At 42.3% G+C, this 22,394-nt stretch overlaps 1 long non-coding RNA gene across 2 annotated transcripts in view; it reads left to right on the forward strand.

Annotated features, from left to right (window-relative positions):
- Positions 1 to 22,394, forward strand: part of LOC136792246 (uncharacterized) — a 50,374-nt gene that overhangs the window by 11,439 nt on the left and 16,541 nt on the right. The window contains exon 3 of one of the 2 annotated variants that reach the window (XR_010835751.1): positions 22,047 to 22,325. The exons of the other annotated variant lie outside the window; for it this stretch is intronic. This is a non-coding gene — a long non-coding RNA (uncharacterized lncRNA). Of the gene's footprint in view, positions 1 to 22,046; positions 22,326 to 22,394 lie in introns of those variants that run through there. 2 annotated transcript variants of the gene reach the window in all.

Here is a 22,394-nt window from a genome sequence, read left to right on the forward strand (position 1 = left end):
AGAAGCAAGCTGAGTGTGAGTGTCAAATTCGATTTGGTAGGGAAATAGGAAGATGAGAAATTTCTTTAGTTTTTCAAAGAAATAAGAAATGAGATTATCAGCTAAGTGTGAAAAAGGACAGGAGATCCTGGAAATTTGAGTCGAGAGGAAAAGGTGTGAAACTGTTTTCTTGGACAATAGGGAGCGAATCGAGCCCACTTGAGATTATCATCTAATTTAATGTGAGACCAGTTAGCACGGTTGTGGATTTTTCTCCAGTTATGTTTATTTAGTTAGTGAATGCAAGCAAGCAGAGTAATTAGACTGGATTTAACAAGGGCTGGGGTTTTACCAAGGACTACAGCAGGAGGGAAAGAAGTGCTAGGGAGTTGCAAGTTTATACAAAGGAGTGTTTAAAGTGATGAATCAAACCATTTAAGTTGGGAGATATGGAAAGTAAAACTAGAAGGATGATAGGCAGTGAAAATTTGATAGAGTCAATAGCTTAAAAATCCTACTTCTGTCCAGAAATTGTTGAAGAGGTGATAACGATCAGTGAGATGCAAGAAACAGAAGTTTCGGAAAGAGTGCATTTATTACTAATAACCAGGGCTAGGGTGTCACCGTGAGAGTAAGTGACTAAGGTGGGCTGGAAAACGGGATGATTGGAAATGAGTGGATAAGACACTGAGGCCAGTGCGTGGGATGAATTGTTTCCAAGGATGACGAAGTCACTAGAAATGAGGACAGCAGGAGTTGTGTAACCAAGAGAATGAGTCAGGTTTTTAAATTTTCAGAGAATGAGGGGAAGTGGCCCAGGAGATAAGCATATTGCAATATCCTGATGGCATGTACTTCAAAGGACCTGAGTCTTTGAGGAACTAGAGGAGGAGAAATAGTTCGGATTAGGCGATGTGGAGCTCCCTGACTTCTAATGAAATGCTGACCCCACTCTGGGACTTGTAGAGGAGTGAGATCCTCTAACTCGAAAGGGCAGAAAAAAGGGATCATGGCATTTACACTGGACTATGAAAGATGAAATGAATTTTGAGAGAAACAGATTTGGAAGGATCTTTCCAGCCAGAGAAGATGCTGTTACCCAAGCAGAGGGAGTAACCCTGGCAGTTCCACCCGAGACTGGTGCTTCTTGCCAATCTGCCTTCAGGCCTGTCCCCGTGTCACTGAGAGCATCCTGGTGTCGCCAGGTCTGGTTAGCAATCGGCCGCCAGGTGGCGATGTGTGCCTTTGGGGCTCCCTTCCTGGTCCTGTGGGTTTACAGGGGCTGGAAATGAGAATCCAGCTGAGTCCAGATGAGGTGAGCTAGTGATGCGTTGGTGTATTTAGTTAGGCCTGAGAGTGCCGTCCTAGCAATGAATCGGCAAAGCCCCCAAGAGAAGAGAATAAAAAGAGAATAAACTTGAGAACATTTAAGCTAAAGATCGGGCAGAAGGTAGAAGGAAAGGAAGCTGTTCATGATAAGCCTTTTTTTTTTTTTTTTTTTTTTTTTTTGGCTGCATTGGGTCTTTGTTGCAGAGCAGGCTTTTTCTAGTTGCCGCGAGCGGGGCCTATTCTTCGTTGCGGTGCGCGGGCTTCTCATTTTGCGGAGCATGGGCTCTATACGTGCAGGCTCAGTAGTTGTGCTGCGAGGGCTCAGCAGTTGTGGCTCACGGGCTCTAGAGTGCATGCTCAGTAGTTGTGGTGCACGGACTTAGTTGCTCCGTGGCATGTGGGATCTTCCCAAACCAGGGCTCGAACCCGTGTCCCCTGAATTAGCACGCGGATTCTTAACCACTGCACCACCAGGGAAGCCCCGAGGAAGAACTGGATTCTTAACCACTGCGCCACCAGGGAAGTCCCCCATACGATAGGCTTTGATGGGGTATGAGAAATAGAACCACAGAGAAAGGAAGAGATTTAGGGTGGAAGGTGGTGCCAGAGCAACACAGAAAGAAAGAAGCAGTGATCTCCCTTTTGGCTTGTTTACTCAGAAAATAGTTTTGAAAAACTATGTACCCCCCACCTCACACACACACACACACACACATTTTTAAGTTGACATCTAAAATAATTTATTTTGGGCTTCCCTGGTGGTGCAGTGGTTAAGAATAGGGGAATAGGGGAATAGGCCTTTCACTTCACACCATACATTTTTCTAACGCCTGAAGCTGCCCAATATAAAGCCAGTTTTTTGTGCTAATGGAAGCTATTGTATGACTAAACCACAATAATTTATGACTTTTTAATCGCCACAGGCAGATTTACTTTTCTAAATATGTTTCATCCAATACTGAGTGTTTTTTCATTTTTTTTCATTTCTGTGGCTAAGACAGATGGACGGCAGGGAAAAATGAACCAGGAGTATGCAGGGTGCCTGGGGTTGAACTTTTTTGCAGTCTATACATGAATGATTGAAAATTATCAATATCATATTCCTCAGCCTAAGGGGAAAGCAAAAAGAACTTTTATTTATTGTGTTAGGCACTTCCTCCGCTTTTTCTGATTTAATCCCCCTAACAACCCATGGGATGGAGCAGAACTTTAGCTCTCTCTGTTGAGAGGTGCCGCATGCAATAGTGCTGTGGTATAGGTATGTCCCAAACATTTCGTGGCACATATTTATACTAAAAGGATTATTCATTGTTTACCTGAAATTCAAATTTAATGGCATTCTATTAGTTTATTTTTTTGTTTTTGCTAGATCTGGCAACTCTACCTGTTTCTTTTATACCACATATTAAAAATAAATTACTTTCTTCAAAACACATTGCACAACTTAAACAAATTCCCTAGCTAATACTCCTTATTTTACTGGTGTTTGGATTGTAAGAGGGGCCAAAAGTTAAAGGCAAAAGGTTGTTAATGTTTTCGATAACTTTTATAGGAATCTACCGAAGGAACTGTAGGAGATCCCAGAAATGTAACTTCTATTTCCAGATTTATCTACGAGTCTCAGATCCTCAGTCCTAATTTTAATTAAGAATTATCTAGTTCTCGTTACAAATTGACCTTGTGAAAAGATACGTTGTGGAAATCGTACGAGAATTGTAGAATTTTAAAACTGGAGGAGACCTTAGAGATTATCTAATTCTTAGAGTTTCTAGAACCTAACTTAATCCTAAGCAAGAACCAGTGTCTCCAGGCAATGAGAGGTCTTTGGAGATGGGAACTCCTGCGCCTACTGCCAGGAGATGTCAACCTACCTCACCTTTCCCCTTTTCCTGCTTATGCTCCGCCCCAGACATCTCTCCTTGTCTGAGTACCTAACATTCCAAATATCTTTTGTTCTTAAATTATAAAGTGTTATCTATGGCTCCACGGGGTTGGTGATAAAAGCCAAGCAGGAGAGAGAAAGTGATATGGAACAGTTCAAGATGAAAATAAACGTGCGCCCCCCCCCACGTGGGGAAGTCCCCTTGGTAAAAACTGTGGCAAGTTGGAGGAGGAATAGTTCTTTCCAACATAGGAGAAAGAGAAGGGAAGGTCAATCCACACAGCCTTCCTACGTGGATAAACTTAAGGTTATCCTTCCAAACCCAATTCAAGGTGAGGAATGCTACAGAGGATCACCTGATCATCTAATGAGTACGTTACCTTGCCTCTGTTCTAGAGAAACAAACTGAGGAATAGCTGAAATATTTTCTAAAAGATTTTATCCTACAAGGAGGGCCCCCAACACTCAGAAATGCTCTTTCTCCATGATCAGATAGCACATATCCTGAAGCTTAGCAGTCGCTCTAAGCCTTGTTATGTCTTTCTATGGTATACGGAGAACTGTGCCTAGGACCCGATATGTAGTAGTTGATCAGTAGACGTTTATTGAATGAATACCCCACCGACAGGTTTTGTATTTTTTTTCCTGCTTTGTCACAACTGTTTGTATGTCTTATTTTCCCATCTGTATTTTCGGAAAAATAAAATCAAACAGAAAATCATAAGATCTGCCTCTCAAGGAAATCCTTGAGAGCAGAGGTTTGCATTAAATGTACTTTTAAGTCCTTTTGATACCTGATATTCTGAGCCCCCCGCCAGTACCTCAGTTCAAGCCATTGTCATCTATTATAGAAAGCTCCTAATTAGTTTTAGTACAATCAGTAATCTTTCTAAAATTTGTGTTCGTGTTTTTACTGTACTTAACCTACTGGCTCTCTGTGGTCCTCAGAATAAAGTCCAGACCCTTTCACCTGGCATATCAGGCCATTTGTGATACGATCCCTGCTTACTTCCCAGCTTCTTCTCTTCCCTTGGCCCCCTACAGGTCAGCCATGTGGACATTTTTGCAGGATCACAAACACACCATAGTCCAACCTTCCAGCCCTTACTCTGTCCCCTCAACCTAGAACACAATTTTCTTCTATCTCCCTCCCTCCTACTTTGTCAGGGCAACTACCACGGAGCCTTCAGGTCTTTCTCAACCTACCTTCTCAAAGGGGAAGCCTTCTGGACGATACCACACCCCTTCCTCCCGTCTGCACTTTTTATTTCTCCCTCAGGTCCTCCATGCAAGACCGGAAATCAGGCACGGCTGGGCTGGGGGAAGGAAGGCGCTATTGGCACAAACCATGATGTGAATGGTGGTCTGGGTGTGCAGACACAGTTGGCACAATCTTATGTGGTGTCACCATGGAAGTTTATGAGTCCCATAAGTCTAATATTCTGTAGTGACGTTGCCTGTTGTTCTCCCCTTCGGAACTGCAATCTTGGTAATCTAGGCCCTGTTCTGAGCGCCGGAAGAAAACAAAGGGACTCTAAAGGAATTCATATGTGCACTCAACTATAGTACATAAGATTATGGTTAGTCCTATAATAGAACTGTAAAAAAAAAGGGGGGGTACTGTGTGAGCACACAGGAGGGCATAATTAATTGTTCCTGAGGATTGGAAAGAACGCAAGTGGAGGGACATTTGAGCTAGGCCTCGGAGGTATGGCAACAGGCAGAAAAGGTAAATAACCATATTTCAGGCAGAGAAAATCACAATAAAAAGAGTATAGATGTAGTTTGTGTGATCAGATTAGATAGGCGTGAATGAAATTGTGTAAGGCCTTGAGTGCTTCCTGTGTCAATGTGAATTTTCTTCTGTAGGCAACAAATCATTGAAGAGTTTGGAGCACAGCAGTGATATAATCAGATCTGTATTTAAAAGTATTTTTCACTGAAAACAATGTATACTTATTCTTTTTTCTTTTTTTAAGTTTATTCCAGAAAAATAGATATCAGATAAAGTGAAAGGTCTCTATAATCTTACTCACTAGAGTTAATCATTTGGTGTAATGCTCCATATTTTTTCCTGTGCACATGTGCATGTGTTGTTTATATATTACTCATTTATTTGTAAGGAATGAGATCATTCTAACCATACTTTTGACCACTGCCTTTTTTGAAGTAATGTTGTGTATATTCTTTGGGGTGGCAGATCACACAACATTATCAACTACAACAAAAATGTGAGGCATGTGTACTCATATTTTTATGACTTCAATAATAATGCACATAGAAATTATATCTTATTTTACCTAGGAGATGGGACAAATTAAAAAGGGTGATCAATATTCTGTTTTGGGGGCTTCCCTGGTGGCTCAGTGGTTAAGAATCCGCCTGCCAATGCAGGGGACACAGGTTTGATCCCTGGTCTGGGAAAATCCCACATGCCACGGAGCAGCTAAGCCTGTGCACCACAACTACTGAGCCTGGGCTCTAGAGCCTGTAAGCCACAACTACTGAAGCCAAGGCACCCTAGAGTCCAGCCCATGCACTGCAACTACTGAGCCCACGCACCACAACTACTGAAGCCCGCATGTTGCAACTACTGAAGCCCCTGCACCTAGAGCCCGTGCTCTGCAACAAGAGAAGCCACCACAATGAACAGCCCGCGCACCTCAATGAAGAGTAACCCCGGCTCACCACAAGCAGAGAAAGCCCGCGTGTAGAAACGAAGACCCAACACAGCCAAAAATAAATTTTAAAAAATTTTTTAAATGTAGACAAGGACTTATAAAAATAAATAAACAAAAAATTATACATGTATACAAACAGAGCATGCATATGTATTCTATAATGTGCATATTTATAACGTGTGCTCATATATGTGTATACACACCCCCAAAGTTTTTAATAATGGTTAATCTTGAAACTTAATAGGAATGCAGTGTATGTCTTTAACTTTTTACTTTTTAGATTTGTGTATTTAAATTTTTTAAAATAATGAACATATGTATTATTTTTATTTATTTATTTTTGCGGTACGTGGGCCTCTCACTGCTGTGGCCTCTCCCGTTGCGGAGCACAGGCTCCGGACGTGCAGGCTCAGCGGCCACGGCTCACGGGCCCAGCCGTTCCGCAGCATGTGGGATCTTCCCGGACCGGGGCACGAACCCGTGTCCCCTGCGTCGGCAGGCGGACTCTCAACTACTGCGCCACCAGGGAAGCCCTTTGGTGGTATTCTTCAAAGCACAAAAATTTTTATGTTGATGAAGTACAGTTAATCTAATTTTCCTTTTGTTACTTGTACTTATGATGTCATATCACAAAAGCTCTTTCTAATTCAAGTCAGAAAGGTTTATGTTCAGATCTGTTATCCATTTTGAGTTAATTTTTATTTATGGTGTGAGGAAGGGATCTGACTTCATTCTTATGCTTGTGGATAGCCAATTGTTAACAGCATCTTTTCAAAACAAGATTTGATTTTGTCAATAACTATTTAGGGATTGAGGGACATTTTTTTAAAGCAGACTTGAAAGGACTTGACAACTGGAAGGTGAAGGAGATACAAGAGTGAAAAATTTTTGTTTGGGAACTAGATAACTAGTAATGCCATTAACCAGTGTGGGCAAATCAACTAGAGGAGGAAGAGCAGAAGCAGCTTTGGAAGATTGGTTTGAGGCATGTTGAGCTTGAGATACTTACAAGATGTTCACGTGGAGATTCATGACAGCCCATTGTACATTTGGCTTGGAATTCAAAAGAATGTTTGGAGTGAAAAACCATAGATTTAGAAGTCCCCTTCTTCTGTGGGAAAAGTTGAGATAACTGAGAATCTGGTCAGAGATAAACCTGACATTTAAGAGTCACTGAGGGGGAAGAATCAATGAAAAAGAAGTAGAATTAGGAGTGAGAGACGTTGAGAAGGCTACCTAGAGAATGGTGTGGATGCTGAGAGAGGTTGGGGAGCTCGCTGGCAATTTAAATGATAAAGAGACTTTGATTAGGATAATAGCCAGGGAGGTCACTGGTTCTGCAGTTAGGTCATTCCTGTGTTTTGCAGCTGAAGAAGCTTCAATAGAGATGTTGTAATGGAATGTGGGGAAGAGTGCTTGAACCTTCAAGCAAAAAATACATGTGTCCCTTGGAAATTATTGCTAAAGACTATAACTACCATCTTGGTAGCCTAAGGGAAGGAGCACGAAGAAGGCGGAACCGAACGCTTCTCCTTTCCTTTGATTGTGGCTGCATATACTCCAGTACCTAACACAGCTGAGATAAGCCTGGAATGTTGTAGCAAAACTTTCTAAAGACTAGGAGATAAAAGAAGAGAAAAAGAATACTACAAGCGTTATGAGTAATAGATGTTTTACTTTTAGCGAGGTGATTCATCACAGAGCTATCCTCCTGAGAAGCTCCTGGCCTAGTTCCATTTGTCAGAGGCCAGAGTTATCTTGTACCTCTTGGGAGGGTCCTCAAACACATCTAAACTCAAAGTCTAAGGGAGCAAGGTCAAGTTTCCTTATACATATGTGTAAGAGTTCTGGTTTTCTTTTTGTGGACCCACCTCTTTCCTCTAGATATGGGAATGTCCACTTTTTTCAGGGAGAAGCTACCTTCTCACAAAGGTGTGGCCATGGGATTAATCATTATTTCAATAAAATAAATAAGAATTCCAGTCACACCAAAAATATTGTTAGTAGCAGGTATGTAATTTCATATAGAGGGCTGAACTTCTGTGAGACCAGTAGACATTCTGAAATAACTTGATGTTGAATGGGAGGGAGAGAAAAAGAAACAGAGTGTAGGTCACTCCTTGGAGGATTTTGACAGTGAAGGATAGAGTACCTTATGGGAAGTAGAGGTATAGGAAGAATGAGAGTGCTTCAGGATGGTGGTACTTTAGAATCCCTTGGCAGCAGGGATAGATAAGCAGGAAGTGAGAAATTTAAGGCAGAAACAGGAATAATGGATAGAACAGTGTCTTGAAGCATGGGTGGGATAAAATATGGAGAGGAGGATGGAAACCTCCAAAATAGGCAGGATTCTAGAAGGAATGGATTAAAGGTGAGGTGAGGGTAAGGAATGAAAATTAGCAAAATCTATATTCTGAAAAAGCATGGAGTCTGGTCATCTGGGTAAATGGGGAAAACAAGGGTTTGAAGAGGCAGGGAAAAGGTTTATTTCTCTGAATGCAATATTTTCTCCAGACCCTAACACCTCGAGCAGTGCTTCTGCAGAGAGATGTCATTTCCTGTACTTAACCCTCCAAAGGTAAATGCTTGGTTAAATGAGTCCCTTGCCTAACAGTCCTTGTGTTTTACCCACGTGAAAAATCCCCAGAATTGGTTTAGCCTTCTTTGATGCTACCCCCAGATGCTAAAAAAAATAAACACAGCCTGGAAGAGGATGGTACCATTATAAATTCACAGTCGCCCGTCTCACTGAGACATTAATAATGTTCAACAATCTGTCATCATCGAATCCAAGTTTTTACCAAATTGAGGAACAATAATCCAGTTTATCTATATTATTATTCGGTTATTCATTTATTCAACAAATACTAATTGAGTGTCTAGTATGTACAGGCTCCTTCTAGATGTTAAGTATGTGGGACAAATAATGTTGATAGACAAGGTCTCTGTTGTAATGGGGTCGGATAATAACCAAAGGAATCTTTCCAGATAGTGGTAAGACCTATGAAAAAAATTAAAACAGAAATGTGATAAATGGTGAGTGGGTAGAAGGACAACACAGATAGCCTGGTGAAGGAGACTTCTTTGAGGAAGAGGCTTTGAGCTCAGACTTAAATGACAAGAAGGAGTCAGACATTTGAAGACCTTGTGAAGACATCTCCAGGCAGTCCTGTGCCAGCAATGAACTTGATATAATAGAGGGACAGGAAAACTAAACAAAACAAAACAAAACAACCCTCCTGTGGCTAGAGCTTAATGAATCCAGGGAATCGTGGTAGATAGTAAGGCAGGAAGAAGAGGTAGAGGCCAGGTACAGTTTTGATGCTTCTGTGAAGAATGAGTTATAGAAGAATCGGAAAGAAATCCGTAAGACTGATTAAGAGACTACTGCAGCAGATCAAGTGACAGATTTTGATGGTTTTGACAAGGGTGCTGCAGTGGAGACAGGAGAGTGGAAGGAATCTGGGTAGACTGGAGGTAAAGCTGACAGTTCTTGCTGTTGGATTAGATGTGGGAGGTGGGAGAGAAATCCTGCATAGCTCCTAGCATTTTGGCTTTGGCAAAAGAGTGAATAGTAATAATGTTTACTAGATGGAGAAGACTAAGGAAGGAAAATATTTGGGGGGTTGGAAGAGAAACCAGTACTTCTGTTCTGGCTATGCTTGGTTTGAGATGCCTTTTGGCCACTCAAATGGAGATATCAGACAGGCTATAGATCTATGACTCTGGAAATCAGGAAGTAAGTCAGCAGTGAAAAACTTACTACCTTTCAAGGTAGCCTATTATGTATTGGATAGCTCTAATTACCAGAAAGTTCTTTCTGTTACATTGAGATGATCATAAGCGTAGTATAAATTTGATGCCCATTTCCATCTGGGGTTACTGAAAAATACATATTTTTGGAAACACAGCAAATGTCTGGAGGAAATTAACATGCTCTCTCCTAATGTCTTTTATTCTCTAAGCTAAAAATCCCAGTTTCCCCAGCTGCTCTGCAGGACCTTGTTTCCAGATTCTTCAACATCCTGGTCATATCCTTTTTAAAGTAGGATGCCAAGGACTAAAGTGACCTGAATAACACACCCAAAATGTAGGACTGTTTTCTCTCTGATTTGTTATTCTTTCAGAAATATGTTCACTTTTTATAATTTGTCTGTGTTCTGTCTTGTCCTTAATGTTTTAGTGTCCCTGCCTGAGGCATACGACGTTTCTTCTGATTTTCTCCTAATCTGTTGTTGATTTGAAAATCAGATAACCAACTTATGCTTTGTATCAGATATTAACATTTTGCTTTGTATGTTTGGAATATTTTATAATAACTTAAAGTGGAGAGAGAGTATGTGCTTTCTGAGAGGGGACACCTGAACCATTCTGTGAGTAAAGCTTTGAGCTCTAGCGAGAAATTTTTTTGTTCCTTGCTTTGTTTTTCTAATCTATATTCAAAATAAGTGAGTTTTTCAAATAGTTGATTTCCAGATGGGTAAGTTATTTCAGTCCTTTACAAAAGGATTTCTTAGAGATTTTCTCAGTCTAGGGCGCTGGGTCTCAACTAGCAGTGATTTTACTCCCCAGGGCCATTTGGCAATTTCTGCAGACTTATTTCATTGCTATGACTTGCGGCAAAGAGAATGCCACCTACATCTAAGTGGGTAGGGTCCGGGGATGCTGCAAAACATCCCACAATGCACAGGACAAGCCCCAGTAACAAACAGTTATCTGGCCCCAAATGCCAGTAGTACCTAGATTTATTACAAACCCTGGACCAGGGTATTTCCCTGATGTTGTTTACTAACCTCATTGAAAAAAAAGGTTAACAAAACCTATGTGAAAAAAATCGACACAATTTACACTTAAGGAATTGATTCTGCTTCCAACTAATCACTGCTCTCTCCCTTTATCTCACGCCAACCATCTGTTAATAACCTTTCTGTAATGTAATGGGACGATATTGAAGCGCAACTTTTTTTCACCTAAGAAAATGTTTTCAGAGCCCCGATTTTCTGTCACCACTATCAGTCTCCATCCTTTTTAGAATATTAACAATGTTCAGTGATCACATTTGGACATTATTTTCATATGCTCTCATTTAAAGCAAAATCAGGGAGTTCCCTGGCGGTCTAGTGATTAGGATTCAGTGCTTTCACTGACGAGGGCCCGGGGTTCAGTCCCTGGTTGGGGAACTGAAATCCCGCAAGCCTCAAGGCGTGGCCAAAATAAATAAATAAATATTATAAATAAAGTAAAATCATGCTCTCACTTATCTCACTGACCTTTCTGGCCTTTACTTTCCCTTCCCCACATTTTGCTCATTCTTTCCGTCTGTAAGGTCATGTTTCTTGAGAAGAGGAACAATCCTGCTTCTCTCCTAGATAAATACAACACAACTTAAACCAGAAGCTCTGTTCTCCTTATCTTTCAGGTGCCCCGATGAGGCATGTGGCTATTCTGGGCCGTGGCTGTGCAGACATGTTCACTAGTTTGCTATTAGTGAGACAGGCGGAGGCAGAGTCACTGTCCTGTCACTGGCTGTACTGAGAGGCTGAGGTGTGGGGACCAAGAGGAATGCTTTTTACTGCATGTGCTCCATGCTGGGAGCAGCTCCAGTCTTTTCCTGGGGCCGTTTTATTTCTTGGTATTGATGGCAGCTGTCAAGATCAAAGAGGAACTAATGAGACAGGGGTAAATAGCTTCACTCTCAGGGTACCTGAAAGGAGCAAAGGCTGATGGAAGTTCTGAAGCGCAAGGGGAGTAATAAATTCTTTCTTTAGCCATATACCCAGAAACAACAACTAGGTAGCTCTCTTCAGATGCTTCGAAGTTTTCAAATTACAACTGTGATAGCACTCAGAATCTAGTGGCAAAAAATAAGCCTTCCCCAATACCTTTGTGTTTTAGAGCTAGAGGTTCATTCATTCATTCAGTTATTTATTGAATATGTCTACATGTACCAGGCACAAAAATGAACCAGGGAAACTTCTAAACATTTGGAAATTTCGAGTGTGTGTTTGAGAAAGAAATGATGAGTGCATACCTAATTAGTAGTCAAAATATTTACATAACTGATCTCCTTTCTTCCATGGGGTAATAATTGCTCGGCATGCGTGAATCCCCAAGTATTTGTATAGACAGTGTGTTTGAGATGGCAGAGAGTAAATCAGCTGGAGCCCTTCCCCTTCAGCCTTAAGACTACCTTTTAGGATCAGAGAATTGAGACACAGATTTAACAACTTACCTAATTGTTAGCATAGTGTATAGCACAGCAAGTTAATGCCGTAGTCTGAGCAGCTACCTGGGTCTTGTAACTTTCAACCTTGTCATTGTTCTAAAAATATACGTGAGAGAAGATTGTTTGCAGGAAACACTTTCCGCCACTGTACCAAGTTGGTTTCTATCCAGAAAGCCTTCTGACTGAAACAATGGAGAGGACAATGAAATGAAGCAACAGAGTTTGGGGTTCAGAGCTGGGGTGGAGGGATGAAATGGAGAGGGGAAATTAGAAGAAGCACAGAGTGAGGAGACTATATTTTAGCTGTGGCAAATCACGTAAGACAAAAGTGACGCATTTGGTGTCTCTGGAGTACAAGTGGTATGTTGGTGCTGTGAAAAAGGGAAAAAATGCAGTAAGGTTTTGCTTTATTCTTCAACTAAGGGCTTACACTCAAAGTAGCATGTCCGGTATTCAAAGACTGCTGCAGCAGAGCCTGAACTTGCTTTTAGAAAAAAGCATTCTCTCTTACTAGATTCCTGTAAGGACCCTACTCTTCAGCAGAACTGGACAAAGCACTCTTCCCCAATCCTCTGCACAGACTTCCTAGCACCATTCCTTTTCCCAGTCCATTCTGTCCTCCTGAGATGCCCTTCTCTAATCTCTGCCTACCTCTTATCTTACCCATCTTTCAAGAGCTATTCCAAATTCTAACTTCTGGAAGATTCTAAATTCAGAAGCCTTTCTGGATTGTTTCCACATGAATAAAGTCTCTCAATTCTTTGACTTACTTAAGCACTTTCTTTTCCGGTCCCCTCCATGGACCAAACTGTAATCAAGCCGACGGCAGGAACGTGGAGGGCTCTGCAATGTTCAGCAGAGTGCTGTGCGATTTTGTAGGCTCTCTCGGCATGTATGTATGTATATATTTTATTTTGTCTAAAAATTGCCTTTAAAACAAAATTAAAATCTTCTCAGATTTAGAAAACTGTTGTTTCTTATTGTGTTTTTTAGATGTTATCTTCTCCAAAGATTGAGAGGTCCAAGAATGCAGCTAATGGGCAAAAATAGAGAATGGATTTGGCAGAAGCAAAGTTTCTGGCTAAGATATGGGGACAAGTATGACTTTAGGTACAGGGAGATATCGGAAAAGAGAATCAGAGAGACAAAAGGAGCCTGAAGACGGTGGCTTATAACCTGGGGAAATGGAAAGAAAAGACAAAGGAGCCAGAAAGAGAAGGAACTGTAGAAATTTTGAGATACAAATATTGAGGAGATGGACGGAGGAACAGTCAAGAGACTAAAAGGGTTATGTCAAAGGGAAAGACCTTAGCTTTTGCTTGTCTTTGAGAGGTTCCTTTTCATATGTGTCGGAAAGGGAAATGGGAAACAATACAGAAGTAAGCAAGTAAGCATATCCTCTTTATAACCTCCTGCTGGTCCCTTCCTTGGAAATTGAAATGACTCATGGAGTCATATGAGAATAAATAAACACTTCCCAGGAACTGTCTGTGTTCTTAGCAAAGTTCTGCCTGCAGCTGTTTTCTCCAGAATCCTGCATGATCTGGTTCAAGACATGACTGTGTCTTTCCCCTCCATGTCTCTACATATAGTTCAGGTCCCTAGGTTTGCTTATATCTATTGCCTTAGTGCTTCTGCTCTGTTCTTCTAACTGTGGGCTGTATGTCTCCATCCATTTCTGTAAGTTGTTTATGATATCTTATCCCTTGTGCAGTTCCTCTTATTTATTTATTTATTTATTTATTTATTTATTTAGGCTGCGTTTGTCTTCATTGCTGCGTGCAGGCTTTCTCTAGTTGTGGTGAGCAGGGGTTACTCTTCGTTGTGGTGCACGGGCTTCTCATTGTGGTGGCTTCTCTTGTTGCAGAGCATGGGCTCTAGGCATGCAGGCTTCAGTAGTTGTGGCATGTGGGCTCAGTAGTTGTGGCTCACAGGCTCAGTAGTTGTAGCTCATGGGCTTAGTTGCTCCACGGAATGTGGGATTTTCCAGGACCAAGGCTTGAACCCACGTGTCCCCTGCATTGGCAGGTGGATTCTTAACCACTGTGCCACCAGGGGAGTCCCTGCAGTTCCTCTTTTGACTGTCTGAAGTCTTATCTATGTCTGTGCCTTCTCCTTTTGCCTTAGTCTTTTCTTTTTCTCTCTGTACTCTCCCACTATGCTTCTGTCACTGCTTTTCTTTACCAGTTGGCTTACTGTGATACCATCCCCATAGCAACCCCTCTCTGGGGAAGAATGAGGGGAAAGGGAAGGAAGAGAGAGCCTAGAATTAGATGGACAGTGAGAAGCTGGATTGGAGTTGGAGGGTGATCTTTTGGATTGAGTCCTGGAACAGAGTACAGACAAACTGTGTAGGTGGATGCCAGCCAAATTACACAAAATCCTAAGGGAACGCATACTGGGTGCCCAAATCCAGCCCCAGCTAGTAAATTCGTTCTGTTTTTCGTTCTGCCAGGCTTGTCATCTTTTATTCCCCTCTCCTGTGATCCAGATCAACTCTTTCTCTCTGTTTCTAAGCTTTATGATTTTTATACCTGTGTGGTTTTGGGTGTATTGTACTTTGAAAAGTGATTTTCTTAAAGATTCATGAATATTCACATTGGAACCACAAGGTCTTTCTTTAGATGTACTAGGGTTTTTCACTAGGATTCCTTCTGGACACCTTAATTTTTTTTTTTTTGGCCATGCCACGAGGCTCGCGGGATCTTAATTCCCCAACCAGGGACTGAAACCAGGCCCTCAGCAGTGAAAGCGCAGAGTCCTAACCACTGGACTGCCGGGGAATGCCCTGGACACTAGAATTTAAGTGATGGTGGAAAATACTTGGAATGGCCTCAGAAAAGGACAACAAAAAGTCAGCTCTGAAATGATACTGTACATTCTCATTTAGGACCAGAATGGTAGAGAAGAGATTTAATAAGCAAGAAAGAAGATTTTACCAACAATGGGATTTGTTTTACATAAGGAAAGTTTACTCAGTGAGGTAATGGAATTATTCTGCCCAGAGATACCTTTAAAACCAGATAGGATCCATCAAGTACTTCTCAAACCCGAGCTCCCCTTCCCATTGCTTCCTTTGACCCCAACTGGAGAGCTTGTTAAACACAAATTCCTGAACTCCACCCCTTAGAAATTCGGATTCTTAGGTCGGGAGAGAGGGGAGTGTAAGTGGGGGTAGGGGCTTTTTATTGCATTTCTAAGGGACTCCCTGGAGATGCTGTGGCTGCTGGTCCAGGGACCACAGCTTGAGTAGCACTAGTCTGGATGATTCCGAGAGTCAGGGAGTACAGCTGACATACATGGTACATAAGTGTGTGGATATTGCATTGCTCTTTGATTAAAAATGTCTTTTTCTTTGGGAAAGGAGGAGTGTGAACGAGCTGAATCAGATAGGTTTTGGTGTTTTGTGCCCAGCTGCAAGCTGTGACGCCCGTTTGACCCCTTCCTTTGTTCTGTAGAATGACCAACCATCTCGGTTTGCCCAGGGCGTTTCTGTGCTAACCTGGGACAGTCCAGGGAACCTGGACATTTGGGTGACCTCTCCATTCACATGAGGCTAGATAACATCTAATAAAAACAATAAGAAACAGCAGTTTTCTATATCTGAGAAAAGGAAAAATGAATTTGAGTCATAAATTAGGACTAGAAATGTGGTTTTTAGTCCTAATTCATAACTTATTAATTTTATGACTCTAAATTGGGCATTTAAATCCCCCTGTTTCAGTTTCTACCTGTAAAATGGAGATAGCATTACCTACTCTTCTTACTTCACAAAAAAATTTTGAAGATCAATTAAAACAATGTATATAAAAAGATTTTTTTTTTTTTTTTTTTTTGTGGTACGCGGGCCTCTCACTGCTGTGGCCTCTCCCGTTGCGGAGCACAGGCTCCGGACGCACAGGCTCAGCAGCCGTGGCTCACGGGCCCAGCCGCTCCGCGGCATGTGGGATCTTCCCGGACCGGGGCACGAACCTGTGTCCCCTGCATCGGCAGGCGGACTCTCAACCACTGCGCCACCAGGGAAGCCCTAAAAAGATTTTTATTAAAATACCATACACATATTAAGACAGAGATGTAGCTCACTTGTTTTTATTTAGAATTTATTGCCAAAAAAATAGCAACACAGCAATCCAATTCCTAAGTATACACCCAAGAGAAAAGAATTCATATGTATGGCAAATGACAGGGATGTTATATAATAGCTCAAAACTTAAAACAATAATGGAGTAGCATGAATGTGTACATCAACAGGAGACTGGATACATAAAGTTTGGCATATCCATAAATGGAATACTACTCAGCAGTAACAAGGAATGAATTGCTGATTCACACCACATAATACTCATAGACACCATGTTAAGTGAAAAAGAAAAAAATCCTAGCACAAAAGAGTGCATACTATATGATTCCATTTGCATAGAGATCAAGAACAACAAAATTAATGATGATAGAAGTCAGTATAGTGGGTTCCTCTGGGGAGGGAGGCTATAGACAGGCACAAGGAAACCTTCTAGGGAGCTAGAAGTGTTCTAGAATCTGGATCTTAATCTGGGTGGTGGTTGTACTGTACAGGTGAATATGGATGTAAATATTCACCCAGCTGTATACTTAACATTAACACATTTTTATCTGCTTTCTGTTTGTGTATTATACTTAAGTAAAGCAGAAAAAAGAAAGAAAAAGACAGAGGCTCGGTTTTGTAATTTGAACATCTACTATGTGAATCTAGAGGTTATCCCCTCGCTTGAAGTTCGTGGTCAGACATCTTCGTTTCTAGACTTGAGCAACATGTGACAGTAAAGGGAAGTGGAAGCCCTGTGTCACTGGTTCAGGAAGAGGGCAGTGTTTACATCAACACTGCAACCAATCTTTTCGTTCTTGTTTTTCCTTCCTTTTCTTGTTAGTTTTCACCTTTGTGTCCTTATGCCTGCTTTTCTTTCTTTATTTTTTTTTCTTTCTTTCTTTCTGTGGCTACGCATATTATGGGATCTTAGTTCCCTGACCAGGGATTGAACCCTGGGCCCTCCGCAGTGAGAGCATGGAGTCCTAACCACTGGACCACAAAGGAATTCCCATGCCTACTTTTTTTTTTTTTTTTTTTGGTGGCATGCCGACCTCTCGCTCTCGCGGCCTCTCCCGTAGCGGAGCACAGGCTCCGGACGCGCAGGCTCAGCGGCCATGGCTCACGGGCCCAGCCGCTCCGCAGCACGTGGGATCCTCCCGGACCGGGGCACGAACCCGTGTCCCCTGCATCGGCAGGCGGACTCTCAACCACTGCGCCACCAGGGAAGCCCCCTACTTTTCTTAGATTGAGTTTTCACCCTCCCCGCCAAATAGCGTGCCCTTTAGGGATGGGGGCGGTCTTCAGATTTTCTTCATCTCTGGTCAGTAGCCTCCTCTCCCATCTTTAGTAAATGTGTCTGATTAAACTCAATGGTATATGCTGACATTTTCTTTTATGATTCTATCCCAGGGACTTACATCCTGTCCCGCTGCCCAAAGAGCCTTCCAGTAGCCTTTACAGCTGCATTCTCAGACCTTATTTGTTTGGGAACAGTGCCTGTGACAATTCCCACTCTCATTAAGCCTCCCATCCACACCTCCAGGGAATTCTCCCCATTTTAGTGCTTTCCCACCCTGCTTCCTCCTCAGCAGCTGTGCTGGGTCTAGTGTGCTTCCTTCACCTTCAGCCTTCCTCAGGAAAAGAGGAAACTTAGGAAGAAAGAAGTCATTTATTTCCCAGGAAGGATTAGTCAGCTGACCAAGTTGTCTGAGGGTCTAAAAAGGGGGCGGGGGCACGTTCAGAAATACGTGAGGGGAAGGAGAGCAGAAAGCATGAGTCGCATTATATTGCCTTCCCTTTTAAATTGAGTAGTTTTAGTTTTTAATCTCTGTAGCATCGGTGTTTGTTTCATATAAGGTACTTAATAACTATTTGCCAATATGTGAAAAAGGTGAATGCATGAGACTAAAACTATACAGTATGATTAAAAAATGACAGGAACTGCAGCAGGAATCAGGGTGCTGAGGACACTGTGTAAGATGCAAATCTGTCGGGCGGTGGGTGCATGGGTGCGTATGTCTGTCAAAAGTCATCGCCCTGGACACCCAGCATGTAAATGAAATTGACTTCAAAAAATAGAATCAGGGTGCTGCAGGTACGTAAAGAACGGGACGATTTTGTAAAGATCCGAGGCCGTGTGGTAATGTGAAATGTGCAGTATACACAGAAAAGAGAAGAGCAGAGGAGGGAGGCAGAAGGGGAGAGAAAAGAACAGAAAACAAGACCAGACCAGACCCGAGGCTAAACAGTCGGGGTAAGGTCGAGGAGCAGGGGGCGTGCAGACGGACACTGCCGAGTGGCGCTGAAAGGGCGGTTTGGGATTAGTTGCCTAGAACAAAAACCTGCCCTAGAGGCAGAACCCTTGTGGAACGTTTTGCATCTCCCTAGAGATGCTTCAGATTCAGGAAATTACAGCTTTCTCCGAGGACCCGGGCGGGCGCGCTGCCGGGCCGGCTCAGCATCTGGCCGTGGGCGGGGCGCAGGCGCGGACGTGCGGGAAGGCACAGCGCTCCCGGCGCAGCATCCTGTCCAGCCCCCGGCCGTGCGTCCCCGCCCCAGACGGTCACTGCACGTGTGTTTAACGTCCGTGTCAGCTCTTGGTCTCCTCGTCGGGCCAATTTTGGCCAAGGAGGGAGAGATACCAGGGGGCAGGGGCGAGGCCGGCGGGGGCGGAGGGGTGGGCTTAGAAGAAGGAGAGTAGAGAGCAAGTGAGGGGAAAGGGGGCTTGGAAACTGGATGGGGGGGTGTGAGTGCAGGAGAAGGAGAGAGCTGGTACCGAGAGAAGAGGTCATTTAGAACGAATAAGTCGCTGAGAAAGACGCTTCAAGATTGGGACGGGAGGGCTTCCCTGGTGGCGCAGTGGTTGAGAGTCCGCCTGCCAATGCAGGGGACGCGGGTTCGTGCCCCGGTCCGGGAGGATCCCACGTGCCGCGGAGCGGCTGGGCCCGTGAGCCGTGGCCGCTGAGCCTGCGCGTCCGGAGCCTGTGCTCCGCAACGGGAGAGGCCACGACAGTGAGAGGCCCGCGTACCGCAAAAAAAAAAAAAAAAAAAAAAAAAAAAAAAAACAGCATCCGACATATTGTAGAAAGTTAATCATTAGAAAATTCAACGTGTTCTGCTTTAAACACACCTACTGTGCCACATTAAAATCTTGAATTTGCGAAGAAATTATTTAGAATAATCATATATATTGATATTATAGAATTATGCAGGATTTAAAAAAATTATGTAGAGATTGACTTTATTTTTAAAAACAGGCTCCCATAGTGTGTTTTAAAATACGACTCAGCAGCAAGCAGTGATAGAAATCAGTAAGTGTAGAATAAGCAAATTAATGATCTAGGTTTAATAATGTGTTCTATTTATAATAATTTATCGAGGGACCTGACTCCACTAAGGTCGTTGCTCTCTACTAGTCTCCGCATCCCATTTCTTCACACGATTTCATTAGGTAAATAGGTGATGGAGGTGGAAACATTTTGGCTCCAGTTTCCAACTTTTGTGACTTCCACTTACCAACTGTAAAAAGGAATATTAGAAGCCACAGAAATCCTTGGCAGCAGTCTCACAGTGCATCACTGTACACTGCAGCCGTCCTGACAGCCCTCTTCCCCATACCATCTTCAGCACTGATATAAAATGCAGTGTGACTGCCACCACTTTGGGGGTCACAGAAAATGGCATGTAGCTAAGCAAGATAGGAAGACTGCATTTGGAGATCATCCATCAGTCCACTAAGTTAGCCACTCGATTAGCCACTTCTTTAATCCAGTCCTGAGTTTTCCCCTCCTTAAAAGAGGGCAGTCTAGGTCAATTATATTTCAAAAACAAATTATAGAAAAAAAGATTTGTGGTTACCAGAGGCGGGGAGTGAAGGGAGGAGGAACTGGATGAAGGAGGTCAAAAGGTACAAACTCCCAGTTATAAGATAAATAAGCACCAGGATGTAATGTACAACATGATAAATGTAATTAACACTACTGTATGTTATGTATGAAAGTTGGTACAAGACTAAATCCTAAGCATTCTCATCACAAAAATTTTTTTTTCTATTTAAAAAATTTTTTGTCTATTTGAGATGATCGATGTTCACAAAACATACTGTGATAATCATTTCATGATGTACACAAGTCACATCATTATGCCGTACACCTTAAATGTATACAGGGCAGTATGTCACTTATATCTCGATAAAATGGAAAAAATATTTGGAGGGCAGTGCTATGTTCAAAGTAGCTGCTTAGGGATTTAGGTGTGATACTGCGTTGGCCAAAACGTTTGTTCCGGTTTTTCCATAAGCTCTTATGAAAAATCCGGAACAAAGTTTTTTTGCCAGCCCAATAATATCTATAATGTGTTTCTATATAGATAAGTAAAAAGAACAGGTGAGCCTATCAGCCCTGAGTGAACCTAGGGAACCAGTTTGGGAGGTCACACTCAACCTTGGTAAGTGTTTTTCCCAGTCCCTATTACGTGGTGTGAGAGAAATTTGGAGAATTTCCTATTGCTTAGTCTCTGGTCTTTTGCATCTCCATCTTGGTGAGCCCACTTTGTTGCATTCTCTAACAGGAAGTCCTCAGAGCTTTTTTACTTCTCAGGATGTCTGTATCCCACCCAGATGTATTCCATTCTCTCTCTCTTCACCCTCTCCTCCTGCTGCACTGCCCCATCCCATTCTTTCCCCTGACCTGGGCCTAGTATAACCCTATACTATGGGTTTTTACAAATTTATGGCCCTATTCCACTTGATTCATCAACTGCCTAACTCGGAAGTTGGCAAACTTTACTGTAAAGCATTGGATACTAAATATCTTAGGCTTTGCAGGCCATGGAGTCTCTGTCATAACTACTCAGCTCTGCCCTTGTATAAATGAATGAGTATGGCTGTGTACAGTAAAACTTTACCTATGGACACTGAAATTTGAATTTTATATAGTTTTTACAAGTCAACGAAATATAGTTCTTATTTTTTTCCAAAAATGTAAAAATGTTCTTAGTTTATGGGTGGTACAAAAGCAGGCACTGGGTTCTCCAAATCCATTATTCCTGAAGGATGCCCCTCTTTTTTTTTTTTTTTCCTTTTGGTGTTTCTTATTGACAAAGACAATCCTGACAGTGGCAGGAGTGTTTCTTCCCTCAGGTAGGCTCCACCTGGGAGGATGTCTGTCTACAGCCACTTGTCCTCAGCCACAGACTTACTGCACCCAGCTATGCTTCCTGTTTATGATCAGCTGATTAAGAAGGGAGGAAGAACAGGCCCCATTTCTAGGAGGAAAAGGGTAGGGGGTGAGAACAGGAAAACACTGGCTGTCCTAGATAGTTTTTTCTGAACCTACATTGGCTGTATCTGTCTCTTAATCTACAGGAATATACTATAGTACAGTCAGACAGCTAGTTCTGCCCTAAATCGTGGGTCCTTGAGCAAATTACTTATAGATTTCTCATGGCAAATGAGGATGATAATAATAAATTTAAACTATTGCTGTGAATTGTAAATGATGTAACCTGATAAGAACCAGGCACGTAATAAAAACACCTTCAGTTTATCAAGAACCTCTTACTACTGCTATAGAGGAGACTAGTTCTGTGATGATTTGTGTTTGAACTTCTCCCATGTAATTGGAGAATCTTTGGAAAGTCTTTAGGTTCTTTGAAAAAATGGGGATCTAGGCTTTAATTCATGACCTGCAGTAGCTTCTGTATCTCTGAGCATATGTATTCTGCTATGAAATTAAATAGATACATTTGGTTTTTTTTTTTTACTTTGACAAACACTTACGTGACAATATATACTGGCACTATTCTAAGTACTTTACTCATATTAAATGATTTAATTCTCATAATGAATCTTATGAAGTAGACTCTATTATTACCTTCATTTTACAGGTGAGGAAATAGAAGCACAGTGAGGCTAAATGACCTTCCCCAGATCACACAAGGCAAGTGTCAGAGCTAGGATTGAAACCCAGGATGCCTGGCTCCAGAATCCATGCTCTTAGCAACACTTGCTTTAAATGAATCTTTGGCTGCACAGCTTGTGAGATTTCAGTTTCCCAACCAGGGATTGAACCCAGCTCACAGCAGTGAAAGCACTGAATCCTAACCACTAGACTGCCAGGGAACCCACCCCCCCAAAAAAATTTTTTAATAGAAATGAAAAGTAAAAACTGGACTTCCCTGGTGGCTCTGTGGTTAAGAATCCGCCTGCCAATGCAGGGGACACAGGTTCGAGCC

Source organism: Kogia breviceps, chromosome 12, assembly GCF_026419965.1.
Source record: "Kogia breviceps isolate mKogBre1 chromosome 12, mKogBre1 haplotype 1, whole genome shotgun sequence".
Taxonomy (NCBI): domain Eukaryota; kingdom Metazoa; phylum Chordata; class Mammalia; order Artiodactyla; family Physeteridae; genus Kogia; species Kogia breviceps.